Source organism: Dermochelys coriacea, chromosome 2 (genome assembly GCF_009764565.3).
Source record: "Dermochelys coriacea isolate rDerCor1 chromosome 2, rDerCor1.pri.v4, whole genome shotgun sequence".
NCBI lineage: Eukaryota > Metazoa > Chordata > Testudines > Dermochelyidae > Dermochelys > Dermochelys coriacea.
The window spans coordinates 20,033,688-20,053,361 of record NC_050069.1 but is presented as its reverse complement, the minus strand read 5'-3'; the positions used below and the strand labels follow the sequence as shown (position 1 = coordinate 20,053,361).

At 43.5% G+C, this 19,674-nt stretch overlaps 1 long non-coding RNA gene across 2 annotated transcripts in view; it reads left to right on the top strand.

The window, feature by feature from the left end:
- Positions 1 to 17,693, top strand: part of LOC119851052 — a 68,048-nt gene extending 50,355 nt beyond the window's left edge. The window contains exons 1-2 of one of the 2 annotated variants that reach the window (XR_006278651.1): positions 2,269 to 3,225; positions 4,920 to 17,693. This is a non-coding gene — a long non-coding RNA (uncharacterized LOC119851052). Of the gene's footprint in view, positions 1 to 2,268; positions 3,226 to 4,919 lie in introns of those variants that run through there. The other variant, XR_006278650.1, reaches the window with a different exon arrangement.
- The last annotated feature ends 1,981 nt before the right edge of the window (positions 17,694 to 19,674 follow it).

The window sequence follows — 19,674 nt, the reverse complement described above, 5'->3', positions numbered from 1 at the left end:
ACAAATAGAGATTTTTATTTTATTTTATTTTTTTTTGGAGAAGGGATTGACAGAGGAATAAGATCCTGGGACCCAAGGAGTTTGTACTCTTCCTTTATCTCCCTGCTCAGGATTCACCCTTGCATCTTTGATTCTGCCCTTTCCTGGGCAGCCCCATTGCTGAGACTCTCCTTACATGCATTGATCTCTTTGGTCTCCCTGTTTCTCATCTTGCTCCCACACAGTGTGTCCTAAGTGCTGCCACATAAACCATCTTTCTCTTCTGCTGCACTGCTCCATTCACTTCCCCTTGCTCTGTGTGTCACATGAAAACTACTTGCCTTCACCTTCCAGACTCTTTGCAATCCTCCCCCCCCCCGTGATGTCTGCTGCCCTTCCTCCCCCCTGCGCCAATACACAAATAATGCTTAACACTTGCACGTTTATAGCTATCAAAGCTCCTAACAGAGTTTTATCCTAATGATGCAGATGGGGAAACTAAGGGCAGATCTACACTAGAAAATTAGGTGGGCTTAACGACATTGATCAGGGGAGTGAAAAATCCACAAAAACTATATTGCCTCGCCTCAAGAACTGATAACAAGCGAACTAGCCATGCGCCAGTTATGTAACCGGAAGGAAAGGGTTACCCTGTCCTTAGCTTGCTTCATGATGCCAGGTGTGGGAGGGAGTCCTGACCGAGTGCAAGATGTCATCCACCAGGTGTGCTGCCATACCTGAGGCACAACAGGGACAAAACGCCAGTGTTCAACTTTGAATAATTCCCCTCGCCCTGTCAGTTACACTGTAACGTGCTGAGGGAAGGAGACGAGGGGGTTTGGTTTCAATTATGTTCTGAAAATGACGATGGCTGTGCAAAGTCTACCCTTGCTTTGGCTCCAAGGCGCTGCTTCACGTAAGGCATTCACAGATTTCCCTTGACTGTCTGCGTTTCACTTTTTCCGTGGACCTGCACTGTGCATTATTTCAGGCAGATCCAGTGAATTAACGTAGTGTAGTACTTGGGTAATTACAGGCCCAGATTCTGCTCTGCTCCTTTCAATGTAGTCTCGAACTGCTTCCCAGACAGAAAACAGTGTTGCAAAGTATCACCCAGAGTCCTTGCTCGAGGGAGGAGGAGAGATGCCACTGAGGGGAGAAATGCCATTTTCAAATGCACTTCTAGCTGTGGCTTTAAGGCTGGGTCTACTGAGTCTTTTGTACCGATTTAAAAATTTCAGTTGGAGGGTGATTCACTGATATCGTTAAATTGCTAAGACCATTTTTTGGATGCAGTTAAAAGATGTTGGCCAACACAAGTTATTGGGCTCAGTATGGAGTAAGCAGGTGAAATACACTGACCTGTGTTATACAGGAGTTCAGAATCAAAGATCTAATGGTCCCTTCTGCCCTTGCAGTCTTTGTATTGATGACTACGCTGGTATAAAGGTGTGTAACTGGTCCATAATAGGAGGTTGTACCACTTCATATGGATTTCAAACCAATAGAGAATCACAGAAATGTGGGGCTGGAAGGGACTTCCCTGTGGCAGGACCAAGTAAACCTAGACCATCCCTGACACGTGTGTGTCCAACTTGTTTTTAAATGCTTCCAATGATGGGGACTCCATGACCTCCCTTGGGAGCCTATTCCAGAGCTTAACTACCCTTAGAGTTAGAAAGCTTTTCCTAATATCTAACCTAAATCTCCCTTGCTGAAGATTAAGCCCATTACATCTTGTCTACCTTCAGTGGATGTGGAGAACAATTGATCACTGTCCTCTTTATAACAGCCCTGAACATAAGAAAGGCCATACTGGGTCAGACCAATGGTCCCTCTAGCCCGGTATCCTGTCTTCCAACAGCGGCCAATGCCAGGTGCCCCAGAGGGAATGAACAGAACAGGTAATCGTCAAGTGATCCACCCCTGTCACTCATTCCTAGTTTCTGGCAAACAGAGTTAGGGAAGCTTCAGAGCATGGTTTTGCATTTCTGCCCATCCTGGCTAATAGCTATTGATGGACCTGTCCTCCATGAATTTATCCAGTTTGGAAGATGGTTATCACGTGTGTCTCTCTCTTCTCTTCCTCTCCCCTCCCCCCCCCGGTCATCTTTTCTCAAGACTAAACATTCCCAGTTTTTTCAACCTTTCCTCATAAATCATGTTTTCTAAATCTTTTATCACTTTTGTTTCTCTCCTCTGGACTCTTTCCAATTTGTCCAAATCCTTCCTAAATTGTGGTGCCCAGAACTGGACACAGTATTCCAGTTGAGGCCTCACCAGTGCCAAGTAGAGCAGGACAGTTACCTCCTGTGTCTTACATAAAACACTCCTGCTAATGCTGTTAGAGGTGCAAAATCTTTGTGTAGACAAGTCCTACGAATCCTGGGAAAAGTCCTGTGCCAACTCAGGAGATGACTGTGCTACAGAGACTGTACTGGCTTAGCTATGCCAGCGTAGCTCCAGAGCGTAGCTGCATCCAACACTGACAAAAGAAATTGTAGGAACACCACTTCCTTGGGCAACGGAAACATTCTTCGGTTGACTTAGCTGTGTCTATGCGGAGGGTTTTGTTGGGTTGCTGAGGAGTGTAGTTTTTTCACACTCCCGATAGACATAGCTACGCTGAAATAACTTTCAAGTGGAGGTGAAGTCTAGGAAAACAAGCCATGTTTGAAAATGTGTTAGCTAGCATGTTTTCAAACATGGCCTCTCTTCCTGCTGTAGACACATTTTAACCCCTTTAAAAACTTGTTAGTTGGTCATGATCCACTCCTGGGGGGCTGGGGAGAATGGGAAACTTTCGGGGTTTGGCCTAAGAGGAGAAATACGGGTTACGTTCAGTGTTACAAGGGTTAATTGTATCCCTCAGTATGCTCTCCTGATTTGTAACCCTGGCCATCACAAACTGAAAAGAGGGAGGCGGTGTGAGTCAGCAGACCTGGATTCTGTTCCCACCTCTACCGCTAACCTGCGGTGCGACCTTGGATAGATCGATAATTCTCGTTTTACATTCTCCTCCGATTCATGTGGCGATTGGGTCATTGTACAGATTCCTTTAAAAAGTAACTACCTTGCAATGACTAAAAAAAAAATCTTGCTAATTTCCATCCTTTTAGGAGTGACTGTTGATCATTTCCTGTCTCAGCCACATAATCACATTATTTTGATCGGAGTGGAAGTGTGCTCAAGCATTTTTTCAGTATAAGGAATGGGGAGAGGACCATGAAGAGACCACACCTGCAAGTCAGTAGGGGTACTGCACTGCTTTCAACGTGTTCACCCTGTTTTCTGTTTGGCAATCTATATAGTTGGGGGGTAAAACATTCTTAAAATGTTACCCTTGTTATGTTTTCATAGAATTCACTGCCACGGGGGTGTGACTTGGGTGCACCACCCACAGTGCAAACACAACAGTGGGAGGGGTGGGTGATTGTCCCCTGACGCTGTTACTGTACATAGTATAGATGGGCCGTTATGGCATTTCCTGACCTGTCTGAAAGCTTCAAAACTTTAATATGTTCTCACTGTCCATCCAAAAAAATCTCCACTGCTTTCCGGTGGTGTTAAAGGGCACTTTCCTAATGGTTGCAGGCAGTTGGTTGGTTGTTTATGGCAGTGTGATAGGTGCCTTCCAGAAGGGAATCCAGCCTCTGCCCTGAGGAGCTCATGGTGTAAGGACAGCCAGTTGAGTAGACAGAGGATAGGGGAATGGGAACAAGAAACGGAGCTTTAATGTCATCAGATTCACTGTCAGTAGTACCAAAGAGTTGTCTCCACAAATGGCCCTGGAGTGTGGATTTCAGATGCAGGTTTTTTTCCTCTCCCTTGTAAGCCACTTCACATTGCGTGCGCTGTGTGATTTTCATACTCTCCTCTGAAGCCTCTGGCTTCAACCACTGTTGGAGCTGAAATGCCGGTCTAGATGACCTGTTCAGCTGTGACATTGGTCTGTGCCTATGTCCTTCTCTTGTGTCAGTAGACTGGACTCTGAAGAAGAGAAGTCTAGTGGCAGTAGCAGCTTGTTAATAGCCTGGTCTTGCTCCCAATTAAGTCAGTGGCCAAATTCCCCTGGACTTCAAAGGGAGAAGGATCAGGCCCTGAAAGATAATGTGATTAACTGAGTTCTGGATTAAAGAGGAAGTGTGGTCCGCTGATTAGTATCATCCCTCAATCTCCGCCGCAGTTACTCATCTGTAAACCAGGTATTCTACTCACTACTGTACTGCATTGTGAGTTTGTAAGTGTTAATGGTCATTAAGTTTGCTGAGTTCTTTAGATAAAAGGTGCAAAGCATTCATACTATGCTCACCGCTGGAGAAGACGTTTATTTCCATGAAGCCAGATACACAGTATTGAACTGATTACTGTGTTTATGCTGTTAGATTCTGCAATCTAAAGGGTTAGAGTTTAAAGGGGATGCTGTCAACTTGAATTTTTTAGATCCAAGAGCTTTGGGAAATGAATCAATTTTTAAATTTCCCTAATTTCAAGAAATTTGTTTCTGGTAAAGCAGCCTTTTAAATTGTATGGCCTGTATTTTTAAAAACAAAACAAAACCCCAAACCTTTAAAAATTGTTTAAGGGTTGTTCTGCTTCTCTGTTAATGTTTTATAAGGTCCCATTCCCCCACTTCTCCCTCCCTCCCTCCCTCCAGCAAATGGGAAACTGACATGCAGGGGGAAACAGTGAAACCGACTACACACAAACTGCTGTCAAATGAACAAATTGAAAAAGTAGGAAAAAAAATGGCTTTTACTAAGTTTTCTATTACAAAAATCATAGCTGTTGCTTGTAATTGTAGCAGGCCCAAAAGCTTCTTTTCAAGTTGGTGCAGTGTCCCTTTTTAATATTCTACCCCCTGCCTGCTAATTTTGTGTCTTGTTTATTAATGTTGCATTTTGACAGCAAATTTACTCACCTGATCATTTTCCATTCAGTTTCAGGCTTCCAGATGCTGGGAATTCTTTGAGGACTTGCATCATATGCTGATGCCCAAGGAACACTGAGCAAGGCATTGGGAATAATGAAGGCTTTTAATGTACTGCAATATATTGCTTCAATGAGGAGAGGATTTTTGCCACATTATACAGCAGTGAAACTCGTTCCACCACTGACAGCCAAAAAAAGTCTCACCTTTTTTCCGAGACAGCCATTACCTCCAGCTAGAATTTTTATATGCAAATTAAGGTAGCAGCAGCAGAAACAGTCATATGGAGAACCAAAGACCATTTGGGGCATTCCTTTCTAGCACTAACTGGAGCATGGTTCAGATAACTATTTTTGTCTTCTGTCCTACACTCGGGACTTGTATTCTGGCTCTTTGAGCAATTCTCAGAACCTTTTTACCTATGATTTATGGTACTTATTATTCCCATGGCAAAGGAAACCCACGATGAAGAATCTAAAATGTTGGAAATTCCAATTAATGGATCTTCTGTGCAACCTGTGGAGCTCCTTGCCAAATGATGATGTGAAGGCCAAGACTATAACAAGGTTCAAAAAAGAACTAGATAAATTCATGGAGGACAGGTTCATCAATGGCTATTAGCCAGGATGGGCAGGGATGGTATCCCTAGCCTCTGTTTGCCAGAAGATGGGAATAGGCGACGGGATGGATCACTTGATGATTACCGGTTCTGTTCATTCCCACCTTTCCTTTTGGACCCCTAGAGCTCGTCTCCTCAGAGTTGCAGTTGAACTAGAAGTGTGGCCTTAATCCTATGTAGCTAAACCTGTGCAAATTCTCTCTTGTGTTGGAGTGGCTTAGTTTAAGGTGATGAGGAGCTGAGCTACAAGATGACACTTCCACTGAAATATGAGAGAGTGCCCGTGTAAGGGTTTGTCTGGGTTTAACTAAGCCAGTGCAAGTTTGTGGGGAGACAAGGCCTAATACACACAGCGTCTTCCTTACATTCCTTTGTGAAACTCTTGCAGCAAACAAGTGGATCCAAGGCTGTCTGTAGTGTCTTTTCCCCGCCAACATTTCACCCACTGCAGGTCTGGATGGGAGTGCCAACTGGACCAGCCACTGGCATATCAACCACCAGGTCATCTAATGCTGCTCGGAGCAAGGCTAGACCAAGTGGTGTCTAAAATGCTGGTAGCCACTAGAGCACTGCCTACAAACCAGCACTCCATCGTTGCTGCCAGTGGTGCCACTGTGCTCATGGTAGCAACAGTGGGAAATTTTAGGGCAAAAGGACTGGCTTGGACAAGGCCAAAGGATAACACAGGATATGGCAGGATAATATCAGGACTCCAAGACTTAGAGAATGTTCTAATGAGTATTGAAAAATATACTGTACTCTGGGCATGGTCCAATCACACTGAGGTTGCTCTGGCAAAGTTTGATAATTGTTTTTTAGTGTAGAATTATCAGTCAGAGTGGGGTAGGTAGGGCAGCAAGCCTGTTAGGGCTTTTATCTTCCCAGAACCTGGGAACAAAGAACACGGGAGAGGAAACCGGGTTGGCCAGTTGTGGGGGGTTGTGCATTTATCGGTCTGGGAGTTCAAAGAAAAAGGATGCAACAGTCAAATACACAAATGTATCTGGGGGTCAACTGATAAGTTGCATTTCAAAGCAAAAGACAATCTTAAAGAGACAGTGCCGAGTAGCTGAGGCCTAGAACGTTAGTTTTTGTTTAAAAAAAAAAAAGAGAGAGAGAGAGAGAGAGAGGGAGGATTTCACAAAAACTAATATCAACAGAAATGGTTTCTCTGTGGTTTGACACATTCCAGACATGCCATGACTCTTCCTGTCAAGGATGAGCAGTCTCTGGTTTTTGCAGTGTATTTGTTAGTTTCAAGCCAGTTCTCTTTATCCACAGTCTTTCAGTGTAGCTCACTGGTCCCTGCTTTTCCACTCCAAATGATGCTCATGCTGGTGCCAAATGACATGACGGGAATATTGTGCTGGATCATGGAAAACAGAAAATGAAAGCCAGTTTCACTGCCCCAGCTGAACGAAATAGCAGAAACCAAATAGCTTTAAATGGGGAAAAGTGAGAGCTACAAAATTATTCCTGTGTCAGTAATGGAAGAGGTGTTATGATTATATGCCTAGCGGGTAGAATTCTACTTTAATGCACAGCGCTTGATTCCTCATTGTCTTGGACTTTGTGCTGTCCTGGGCACTCATTTTGCATGGGGGTGAATGACTGTTCTGGGTGAAGAATGTGACCCACATTGAGATTTTAACTCTTGGTGGTGCTCTAACTCTTGGTTTCTCAGAACATTCAAAGACATGGTGCCTTAGGCTTTGTTTATGCTCAAAAAGTGGTGCTGATTTTACTATCCCGGTATGAACTATTAATCCCTGTAGTGGGGATGCGGTTATAATGGCATCCAGCATCTTTGCTATCCATGCTAGGAGTTGTACTGTAACAAATTGCTTAAAAATAAATCCCACCACTCACCGACATAGTTATACCTGTTCAAAAACTGGGTGTAGACTTGGCTTGAGTGAAGTACTCATCCACAGCTTTAGCTGGGACAATTTGCCTGGCCCCTGAAGCAGGGCTCTTGCAGAAGAGCCCGTAGAACTAACCGCCTGTCTACACACACAAGTTACACTTGTTTAACTTAAATCTGTTTAAAAACCAATTGAGTAAAACTGGTGCAACCCCCGGCATTGACACGCTTATGTTAGCTTCAAATGGGTTGTATCAGGTTAGCTTGCATTTAGCCAGGTTTAAATAAACTTAGGAGTGTCCCAACGCAAAGTTGCACCTGTTAAAAAACATATCTGTAATTATATGTGTGCAACTTTGTGTGTAAACCAGGCCTAATAGACCTTGTTGTCTGGTGCAAGTAGGAAAGGGGTACTATGTGGGTGTCTGTCCCACAGGCTGGGGTAACCTCTCTTATATGGCCTCCATCACGTAGTATTTGAGTACTTCACAAAGCCTCTATGAGGTGGGGAAGTGCTAGTGTCCCCATTTTACAGATGGGAAGACTGAGGCTTGTCCAAGGTCACACAGGAAGTCTGTGGTGGAGCAGGGAACTGAAGCTGAGGCTCCCAAGTCCCCTGGACCATCCTTCCCTTCCAAGGAGTATGATGGAGTACATAGAACTTCTTTGTGTCTCAGACTAATAATTGTCTTCCCAATTTCATAGATTCATAGATACTAAGGTCAGAAGGGACCATTCTGATCATCTAGTCCGACCTCCTGCACAGCGCAGGCCACAGAATCTCACCCACCCACTCCTACAAAAAAACTTTCCTCTCCACGATGAAGTCTGGCTAAGTCCTAGCAGTGAGTGCAGACACAGATTGTGGGGTGGGAAATGGAGGGCCAGGCAGTCTCTGCCTGAAAGCAGCAATAAAAGAAATGTTCTGTAGGAATTAACTCTCTGGTTTCTTTTTATTTTATTAAACGTGACTGGCTATCACGTGCTCAAAAAAGGGGAACGCAAGGAAGAGACATTAACCCATGGAAACTTGAATTCCCACCCCACCCCTACAGATGAGGCATGTGGGTGCAGCAACATAGAGATGGGGGAATTTGCTCTACACTTGCCCTGGCTGTAGGTCTGTGGATCGAGAGAACTTTGACCATCAGTTTAAAAAGTTTTAAAGAGAAAAGAAATCACATCCGTTGGATGCTCAACATACATTTTGATCATATCGGGGAGTTTAATCTTTCAGCCTCCTATAGACACTTACCACATTGGGTTTGTTTTCAAGTTGCTGTGATTGGACTTGCCATTAAAGGTCGCAGTGCTGATGGGGCATGCAGGTCTTTCCCTTTCTAAGAATCAAAGGCTGGACAGGCATGGGCTGTGGAGAGTTTTTTTTTTTTCTACTCAGCACAGCTTATGAAGAATGATTTTGAAGTGGGTGTTTTGGCCTTTCAAGGTCTCTATGCTGGAAGTGTTTATGAGTGTGGAACTGTCATACTTCGGAAAAGCACTAGAAAAAGCTTTTAATATTCCAATAACTATATATGTGGTTGCTGTTTGCAGAGTTGTTGTTTCTAACCAAGATAATCTCTCCAGAGTTTTATCTACTGGGCAAAACAAGTGAACCTTGAATTGCATTTTACTCTCAGATTTCAATTGTATGGATATAACAAAAGGTTACTTGGAGATACTCTGTTATCTTTGTATTGACATGTCCTTGTCTGATACTTGTTGCTTGAAAATCTCCATTCTCTGTGTGTGTGTTTTCTAAAAGGGTAAAAATAGATAGAGTGCCTGTATGGACAGAGGAAGCATAAGTGCAAGTTGCACACCAAAAAAATAAAAAAGGGTATTGGAAACCAATGGAATAACCAGAAGTTTTTACAGAACAGGAAATAATTGCACCTTGTTCAATCATTTGAAGTCTTTAAATCAAGATTGGAGACTGTTCTAACAGCAATTTCTGCTTCAGCCACAGAGTATTGGGATCAGTGAAGGAATTCTATGACTTCTATCATGCAAGAGGTCAGACGAGGTGATCTTAATGGCCGGAAAATCTGCGATTCATATTCTGAGCATGGTCAAATTTTGGAGCTTCCAGAGAGGTTTGCCTTGGAGGGATGGGCCCACAAAACTAGTCCACTCTGTTCTGTCTTCCATTCTTGATACCCCCAAATGAACTGGGGCCTTTGGATTGTCTTGTTGGCTAGGGCGCAGTGAAAATCAGGCCTGTTATGTAAATTTCAGTATTGATAGCTAAAAGCAAATTCCACCTTGATTTTTAGGGGCCTCCCATGACCACAGGAATTGTAGCTGCCTGACGCCAGCCGTGATTCCAAACAAATCTAAGGATCAGTTGATGGCCACAGTGTAACCAACAACTGTGTCTGCTTTTCTCCATGTGGGAACTGAAGGCTGTGTTATTGCAGTATAGCAAAGAGGGGAGACAGGCTCATAAGCAAGCAAATATACCCTTGTTACTGGCCACAAACTCCACACACAGACTGCCAAACCCAGAGCCACAGGAAGCTAGAAAGGCAAGGGAGAGAGGCTTTAGTTACTTGCCTGTATAAAAACTCCCTGAGCAAAACAAACTCCATTGCCACAGAGTGGCTTGTGGCAATAAGAAAATTCAAGAAAGTCCAGAGCAATGGAGTAATTTCAGAGAATAAAGCTAAAACTGATGTGTCTTCCTATCCTTTACTCTGGCTTTCTGTGCAGCCAGAAGTAAAAACGAAGGTCACAAGTAGAACCATGCACAGAAATGAGCTCTGTCTAATCACAGCTCCTGATCCCTTGCATGTGCACCTAATGACCTGGAAAATGACACCCACCCCCATCCTTTGCCATGCTACCAGTTCAACCAGTGATCTCGAATCCTGTGCCCCACTGAGTTAATAGACCCAACCCTCTGGAATTAGAATATGCATTGTGGGGCTTGCCCACACTGCAACTTTTAAATTACACTTAGAGGCCCTGTTTACATGAGGAAAAGAGGTGTGTTTTTAACAAGTTAGCTAATGTGTTCCAATCCTAGTGTAGTTTTAACATGTTAGCGGATCAGGGTAAACACTAGCCTGAGGTAAACAGTTTTGCCAGCTGTGACAGGGCAAGGTCCAGCTCCTGTCTTCTGCTTTCTGTACACAGACTGTTCAGAGACCATCCGTTGTTAAACATCACGGTGTAGTTTATTTACATTGCTCTGCTCCCCACCTTTAACCAGGCAGACGCCACACCATTTACACCCTCAGTTCCTCCTATGCCGAGGAGAGGGAAGAGATCTCTTCACCCAGGGATTCTTCTTGTTTCTGGCTCCATTAGCCTCTCCAGTACGTCCTTCCTGTGCTGCCTTCTACCCTCTCGTTAATGGGCTAGGTCGTTAGTCCACCTTAGCCTACTCTGCTCTGCTAATTAAGGCACAGTCAGGTCCACCCGGGGAGGTGGGGAGGCAATGAATTGGTGTTTATGTGATCAGGCTGCTGGTTCAGTTGCTGGTTCCCAGCTCTCTGTCACACCAACTCTGGTGATTTTTATCACAAGTCTCACAATATTTGTTGTCTTTTTTAAAGCCCCAGCTCTTGGAGTCAGCTGATTATATGAGAATCTCGGATTTCACTTAAAAAATCCCCAAAACATTTCTAGTCCTCATGGTCACGGAGAAAAGCTAGTTATCCTAAAAGCCACCATAAGAGAAAGCAAGTAAAAACAATCCAATTTTTTTAAAACCCCATGATCTTGTGATTTTTGCGGAGGCTGACTCATCACTTGGGATTGGCAATACTGGGTTAATATCTGTTAGTGTACAGTGAAAGCCGCCCAACAAAACACCTCTTTTTGGCAACCCCATTTCTTCATTGAACACTTTTAGGTAACCATAAAGTATCTAGTAAAATGTTGTTTGATCTTCAGTTAAAATCCAACCTCTACTGCAGAAACTGATTTTGCTGTTCCTTAAAGTTTTCACTAGTTAGATGGAGGACTGAGAGTAGTTTAATGTTTCCCTACTACAGCAGTAAGCTTGGCTATCAAAGAAGGACAGACTCTTTTAGGAAGGTGACACATACATTTTTTTAAACCTCTGGAGAGTGAATAGCTGACTAGTTGGGTATCAGATACACGTTGAAGTTATCATGCCAAATATTCAATGAATCTTTCAATAAAAATGGGAGTTGATTCCTGAATAAGTTGCTTCATGGCATTACTGAGTGAAGCTCGGACTCTTGCCTCAACTTGCAAACAGATAAAATTGTTGGTTGTTAGGTAAATCAATTGAAAAGCAAAGTTATGCAATTCTAAGTGACATAAGTAGGGTAACTGACTTGGTGAGAAACACCCAGATAAAGAATATGTTTCATTCACACAGAGATTCAAAATGGAGTCTGCACCAGAGACCAAGATTAACAGATGTTAAACCTGGTTGGGCATTCTTTGAATACACAGGGCCTGACTCTCGTTTACACTCCGGTCCCTTTACACCACTCTGACAGTGTAAAAAGCCCTTAAAGTGTGTAAATATAATTACAGCAGAGCAGTGTAAAGGGGCCTTTGTGTAAACAGAGAATCGGGCCCAAAGTGCATCGGGCAGTTGCCTTGTCTTGGGAAGAAGTTACTGTCAAATGGCTGTGTGGGAATCGTACCTTCTTTTTGGAGTAGGGATCAGTGAGAATTCCAATTTGCTCCAAGCCAGGCTGGATTCGTGTGTGAACCTGATGCGTTCCACGATTCGTGACATCTCTAATTTTCCTACACTGACACCTACTTCTTTAACTGCCATTGTGAGTCAGGAACTATTGGAACAAACCACCTAATAAAAACCCTTCTAGTGCTTTACATGTTCAAAAGAATGCAGAAACATTAATCAGTTCTCACAATCTGAGTATTCCCCAGCGGTCTCCTATCAGAATACTGACACAGTTCCTGAGGTCTCAAGGCATTGCAACACAAGGTTGTCCGGCAGCTGTCTGAAGAAATTACAGAGGAAAATTATCTCAACAGGGAAAAGGAAACACTGTGGTAAAGCTGATGTACTGTGAAATCCTCTTTAATGGTCGATGTAGGTAACTCACTTAAATGTGAATGGTCATCACAGCCAGAGTAATCTGACAACGAACTTCTTATCTGAGGGACATGCATAGGAGCAAACTCTCCATCTTGCTAAGCATTTTAATAACCTAATAGGTCTGTTGGGTTATAAATGGCTTTAATTGGCTCTCCCACATGTTGCAACATTCTTTACCTGAAGCCAGGTGACATTCAAAAAGATGCAACGTTATTTCTTACCTTTGGAAACCTCAGGGAAATTGAATATGATCCTACCAGCTTCCATTGGTCTGTAGGAGCCAGGGGCAGCACCAGCAGGGAATTCCTTTCACAAACTCATTTTTGATCCATGTATTTGGTTGAATTATTGCTATGAGCTTGATCCGTGCGTGACTCCCCATCATACGCACATCTGCCCCTGACACCCACCACCTCAGCTTTGTCTAGGTCAGGAAAATTGTGTAAATGCTTCTCATTGTTACTAACAACCGTTCGGCTCCAGGGGCACTAATGACATTGGGAGCCCAGCTCGTGGTAGGTCTAATCAACACAGTGCTTAAAACACCAGCAGCAGCCTGTCTACGCTCCATCTCCAGACACTGCTAAAATCAATGGAACTGAAGCACTGCTCGTAATGGTGGGAATTTTTTGCAAACTGTCCCAGTGTAGACAAGGTTTAAGTCATGCAAACTGGTTGTGGTGAAACCCAGAATAAAATTTCACATCAATTTTTGTTCTCTTCTATGTTTCCTCCATCCTAAGCCTCCCATAGAATCAGGTTCTGTCCTGAGTCTAAGTAAAATAAATTAAAGGCTAGATTCTCAGCTGATGTAAATTAGTGTTGCTCTATTGACTACACAAATTTAACACCAGCTAAAGATCTGGTTCAAAGTCTTCTGATTCTCCCTACAGTGCATAACATCAGTGAGAGTGAATATGTAGTGCAGTGGTATAAAGTGGCATTCCATTGACTGGATAACAAATGTCTACTTCATGCGAATCCTTTGACAAACCAGCCAGATAGGCATGGATAAACCAGATTTTGCAGTGTGGTTGCCACTGCATCCTTCTTGGTAGCCCCTTTTTAAAGTAAAGACTCTTAACGAATGAGCCCACCATTTATTTATTTATTTATTTTATTTCAAAGCCCATTCGAACAGCCAGCTAACAGGCTACATCTATAATAGCTAAGGTTGGCATTAGCACTGAGCTGAACTTGCACACATAGGCCATATATAACACTCGCTGGGAGTTGATTGCACTGATGCATGATAACAAAACTTCATCAGAATCTGAACAAAACATAGTGATTGTTTCCCTCACCTTGATTTTATGCTTTTTTTTTTTAATTGAGTGAATAGACAAAGCACAATTCACTTTGTGTTATTTTTCAGTCTCATTGGCTGATGGATGTGATTCTTAACTTGAACAAATTTGAAGTTTTCTAAACCTTCCGTAACGTGGCCTTTGTGAGTTACTACCACATCTGCAGGAGAATATGGTTTCTTTGGGGGAACGGAAAAATACTTTTTCATCCTCTTTTTGACTGGATAAAATCTATTCAGTAGGAGCGGTCAAAACTCTTGTCAAAATGTTTTGGCTATTGTGAGAAAGAAAGTCTTTGAACCACATGAATGTTTTCATATCATTTGAAATTTTTCGGTTTTAAGATGAAACAATGCAAAACCGGATAAGAGAAAATAAGTCATTTTTTTTGTTTTGAATCTAAACAAATTTTTTTTTCTTACTTAATTGAAATAAAACTTTTTGTTTTGAATTGTTTTGTGGAAAAATCAGAAAATTAAGTGAAAAGTGTTAAATTCCCACTTTTTGACCAGCCCTGGAATTCAGCTTTAACTTCACTTCCAGATCTCAGTAAAGAATGAATTGGCAGCAGCCCCAAGTGGAAACACCATCATTTGAACCCTTTGAACTGGACAGGCCAAGGTAGTTGACCGTATACCGCAGGCAACCATCCTATGGAGGCAGGGGATATGGACTAAGGTCACTCAATAGGTCTTGCTTTCCTCGGGTTTCTATTATTCCGTGCTAATAAGAGTGGGGCTATTTTGAAAACCCTAATTCATTCAAATTTGCTATCTCATTAGCTTCTACATAGCAACTCATACTACTTTCTTGCGGGTATGTTTACATTGCACATGAAAGGTGTGACTGTGACACGGATAGGCATATTCAGGTTAGCTTTAATCTAGATTCAAAATGGGTTACCAATCAGAGTAGTACCCAGGGTCCCTGGTGGGCTTGTACTCCAGTTGGTAGCCCATGCTGATACCTGTGCCACCACATGTATGCTGCTATTGTTATGCAGGCTAGTTAGATTACATCTAACCTTGGTATGTCTAATTTGCTACAATCACACCTTTAGTTTGCAGTGTAGACATATCCTGAGGGGATGGATGTATAGATAGGACCACATCTTCAGCTGGTGTAAATTGGTATAGCTTCATTTAGGTCAATAGAGTTAAGCCCGCTGAGACGCTAGCCTTTGGTGTGTATTATAGGCAGCTGGTAGCTTGTTGCCTGACACTGCCCATTATGAGCAAAGGTATCAGCAAGTGAAAATAGGGACTAAGTTTTACTGTTCGAGCTGAAATTTGCCAAGCGCTGCCAACCTTAACTCCGGCATTTCCTAACTTTTGAGTGCTTGACTTTTCAAACTTAATAATGTTCTTTTAAAATGTAGGGGGAGGAGGGTGTTGATACATAATTATTATTTAATTAGCACCTTCAGTGTACTTGGCACTATACAGTTAAAAAAAAGAATTAAACTGTCCCTGCCCTGACTGACAATCTTACAGTCTAAAATCTGTAATTCACACCCACCCTGCACCTTTCAGTGTGTCTGAGTATATGTATAATGCCTCACCCAAGTCCTGGCACTTTGCTTGCAGTAACTGAACTAAGCTTCGTTCTCCATTGGCTCACGTAGGCCTGGTCTGCGCTTTGAATTCAGGTTGTCATGGCTTCATTGCTCAGGGATGTGAAAAATCCACAACCTTCGGCATCATCACTATTCCAACCTAACCCCCACCCCCGCATAGAGGCAGCTACGTTGACTGAAGAAGGGTTCCTACCAGCTAGCTACCATCGCTCGGAGAGGCGGTATTCCTACCTTTCCATCGCTGTAGGATGTGTATATGGGGTTGTGCCAACATAGCTGTGGTGCTGTAGCTATGCCATTATAGTTCTCATAGTGTAGACAAGGATCTGTAATATTCTATACAAGTCCTGGCCCTTACCCTGCTGTAACTGAACTAGATTCATTCTCTATTGTGGCTGCTCTGGCAACCTTTCCTTGTCCTTGTCAAAGCAGTCCTTTTTTCAGTCTCTTTGGCACACCACAGGCAAGCAGCACTTACGCTTCCTGATAGCCCGCAATGTTTTATTTTTGGCAGTTGTCAGGTAGATGGAAGTATTATCCTGATGTTTCAGCCTCCAAGATCATCTTTGGGGACACCTCTAGCCAAGGTCTGGAATGGTCGAAATATCTGCTTGTTTCTTTCCACCTGATACAAATAAACCCTTTGAAGGGCAGATACAAGAGAGGGTTCTAGCCCTCCTGTACCTGATAGCTTCTGGGCTGCTTCTCCTCTCAGGCTGGTGCCCATTGAAGGTCCCAGTTACTGAGATTTTGAGCACTTCACAGCCTTTAATGCACTTCTCACCACCACACCCTGTGAGGTAGGGCAGTGCTATTATCCCCATGGGAAACTGAGACACAGAGAAGCTAAGTGGCTTGCCCAGGATGTCTGGTGCAGAGCAGAAATTGAACCTATGTCTCCCAAATTCTAAGATAGCTCTTAACCACTGGACCACATTCCCTGTCCTAAGCCAAGAGTACTATTGAAATGAATGGGGTTATACCAGGTTTGTCTCAGCAGAACCGTGCCCCTCTCTAGATATCCCACACCCCCTCAGAAACATGCATCCCAAAAGTGGGCTGTTCTCAAGCAGTGGACAGTGAAATACTGCACAGATTGCCTTGGTCATGATGTAGCTGAGCAAGGGACCTACAAGGAGAATGTGGGGGTGTATGCATCAGGGGCAAGTGAAGTCATGTGAGGTTGTGAACAGTCCCTGAGCAGCTCTACCACGGGGTCTTATCGGTGTGAATTTGTCAGGTGTAACAAGCTGTATGTTTATGTGCCACTAGTTGCCTCTCTCTACTTCAAAGCTGGAACAATCTGCCCTGGAACAGGCTGACCTTTGGCATAAATATTTCTTTTTTCCTAACTCAGGGGTGCTTGACCGAAGAATTGAGGAAAGCTGAAGCAGTCTTGGTTTTTTGTCCACTTTCTTTGACAACGTAACAAGGCTGCTGTTTTCCTCCTGGCACGATGTGAGAGATCAGTGTTACCACTGGAGCAAACGCCCAGGCTGGTGGTGATCACACCTTAACCTTAATACAAGAAACACAAAGTCTTGTTTCAGATACATAGAAACCAGAGTGATTTCACCCTGTGTCTGTGTGAAATTGTGCTTCTGGGGAATAAATAATGTGTAATCCGATCAGGCTAAGATCACAGACGAATAAATATTCATTGCCTTTTAATATGAACCCAGTGCTTAATTTGTAGAGAGGGGCCAGGGCTCAAACCGAGTACGCTGCCTGGAGGATGCCATTTTGCAGAGCAGGCCGCTTCGCCCTCAACGACATGACCTCTAACTCATGGTGCATGGAGGCTGACGTGACAGAAGAGGTAGCTCTGGCAAAAATTAAGCTCTGCTCAAACGCTTGTTTCAAGGTGGATAGCTCAGGGGAACGAAAGCCAGAACTCCTGGCTTCTGTTCCTGACTTTTCCACTGACTCATTTGGTGACTTTGGCCGTGTTACTTTGAGTAAAATTTTCAAGTGTCTAAGTGACCTAGGAGCCTGGATATAATTTTCAAAAGGGATTTAGGTACCTTGTCTCATTAAAAGTCAATGAGATGTACACACTTTTGAAAATGTTATCCTATCTCTCCCTTTCCCACAATTAAATTAGGTTCAGTTGTTTGTAAAAACACATTGAGATCAGCATATACAAGGTGCTACCATAAGTGCTGTATTTATATTTATAAATGAAGAGTGCGTGAAGTTTGCTGTTGCAGTTAATGTCCACTTTGGAGAATTTCAGTCTTATCCATTTATAAGTTGAGAAAGGAAAATGAGTGACTTAAAAAAGAAGGTAAGTAAGTATATTTAATCAAGCTTGTTTGGTTTCTCTTCTGGCAACTTCTGAATAAAGTTCACTTGTGTTTGTACCAGATCACATTTAAACGTTTCTTGCAATTGAAAATGATTATATGCCCTGGTGATTAATGTCTGCAGCTCTTTGATCCAGTTGGCATGTTCCTTGTTGCACATCATGCAGTACAATTGCCTAATAGCGAAAGTGAACAAAGTGTAAAATTGAATGAACAAACCTGGGAAAGGATATAAAGTTCTACAATAAGATGTTTCATCTCAGACTCGGGGGTTCGATTCCTTGAACCATATCCCTATTCCAGATAGTCAAGGCTGCTTGTATTTGGCTTTGTGGTTGACCAGCCTCGTTGACTTTAAAGAATATAGATACATGGTTGTTGCCAGGGGTTTAAACAGTCGAAAATGGCTAGTACCACATGGGCTGCAGTGCTATATACAAGTATCCTGTGTTTAAAAAATATTGTTCACCCCAGCCCTTTAAAGGGATACTGAAATTGTGTTCAAGAGAAAACCAGGCATGCCCAAGAAAATGGGGAGGGGGGAAAGGCTCAGATCAGGAGACCTGAGTGCTGGTATCACCCACAGCAGTGATTCTCAGGGACCCCTAAACTTAAATAGACAAACCTGCAGACCCCCAACCAGAGGTGACACATGGGGATGGGGGGGCAGGAGGACACGTGCCCCCAGATTTCTGTCTTCCATTTGGCCTTGCTTCCTGAAGTGCTGCTGATGCAAGGCATAACAGTGGTGTGTCTCCTTGGCTAGCTGCTTCCTGCTCATGGAGTCAATGGATGTGAGGCATAAGTGCTGGAACCGGGGGTGCTGCCGCATCCCCCTGGCTTGAAGTGGTTTCCATTATATTACAGTTTGGTTCAAGGGCTCTCAGCACCCCCACTATACAAATTGTTCCAGCACCTCTGCTGTGTGGCAACCTTTTCTAATGGTAGGGGGAGATCTCTCTTCTGCAGTGACACTGCAATTTTTGGTTGAGTCCCCACACCCTGAACCCAGACAGACTGGGTGGCCTACTGAGTTGGGTCAGGGTGGAGGTGGTGCTCCCAACCCAGGCCCCGCCACCTGGGGCTTAAGCCTTGTTTGTTTTGGCAGACCCCCTGAAATCTACTTGAGGCCCCCCAGGGGGCCCCAGATGCCTGGTTGAGAACCAGTGACCCACAGAGTAGAGAACTAGTGAAAATTAAACTAAAACCAGCCAATCCTGTTGCGTGTGTAGATATTTCAAAGCAGTGCAGCATAACTGGGAAAAGGAGCCCCCTGCATTCTGTTTTTAACATGCTTTACTGTCACTCAGATATGCCAAACCCGCGGAAAAAATGCAGAAATTGGGCTTGTTTTTGGCCTAATTGGCTTGTGAGTTGCTTGTTGGCTAGTTTTAGGCTATAGCTTGTTGCTTGTTTGGCTTGTAACTTGTTGCTTTTTTTTTTTTTTTGATCGGCTTCCAGCAAGCAGGGGCAAGGGGCAAACAGGAGAAGGGGGCGAGAGTCAGGGGTGCACAGCGGGCCACCATAGTCCCAGACTGCACACCGGGGGGATCTAGTCACATAGAGTGTTGGGGTTCTTAGGAATTGGCTTGTTTTGGCCTTGTTTTGAAATGGGATTAGTTTAATTTTTGGCTTATTGTGAAAGTCAGGGTGCTTATTTTTACCACGTGAAAGTTGGCAACTGTGCTATCAGTTTGCTAACCCTGGCTTTTGAATATGGTTTACCTTTAATGTGAGGGCTCTCAAACTTTGTCAGACCACCACCCTTCCCACTCAGCATTGTGAAGATCACCAACTCTTTGCATTAACCATACCATGACAGCCCCGTTCCGTGATCTCACGGCCTCAGAATTTCCCTTACAAGCCACAGCTTGCAGCACAATGGGGGTCCAAAATCCACACTTGATTTTGTCTTCCTGAGTGTGTGGGCGGCTCGAAACAATAGCTCCAAGAGGTTTGAACTGCCCCTCTTGGGCTGAACTGGTTGTTAACACTGAAACCTAAAGGGGGTGGTTGAAATAGCAACATTAGTAACTATTTAAT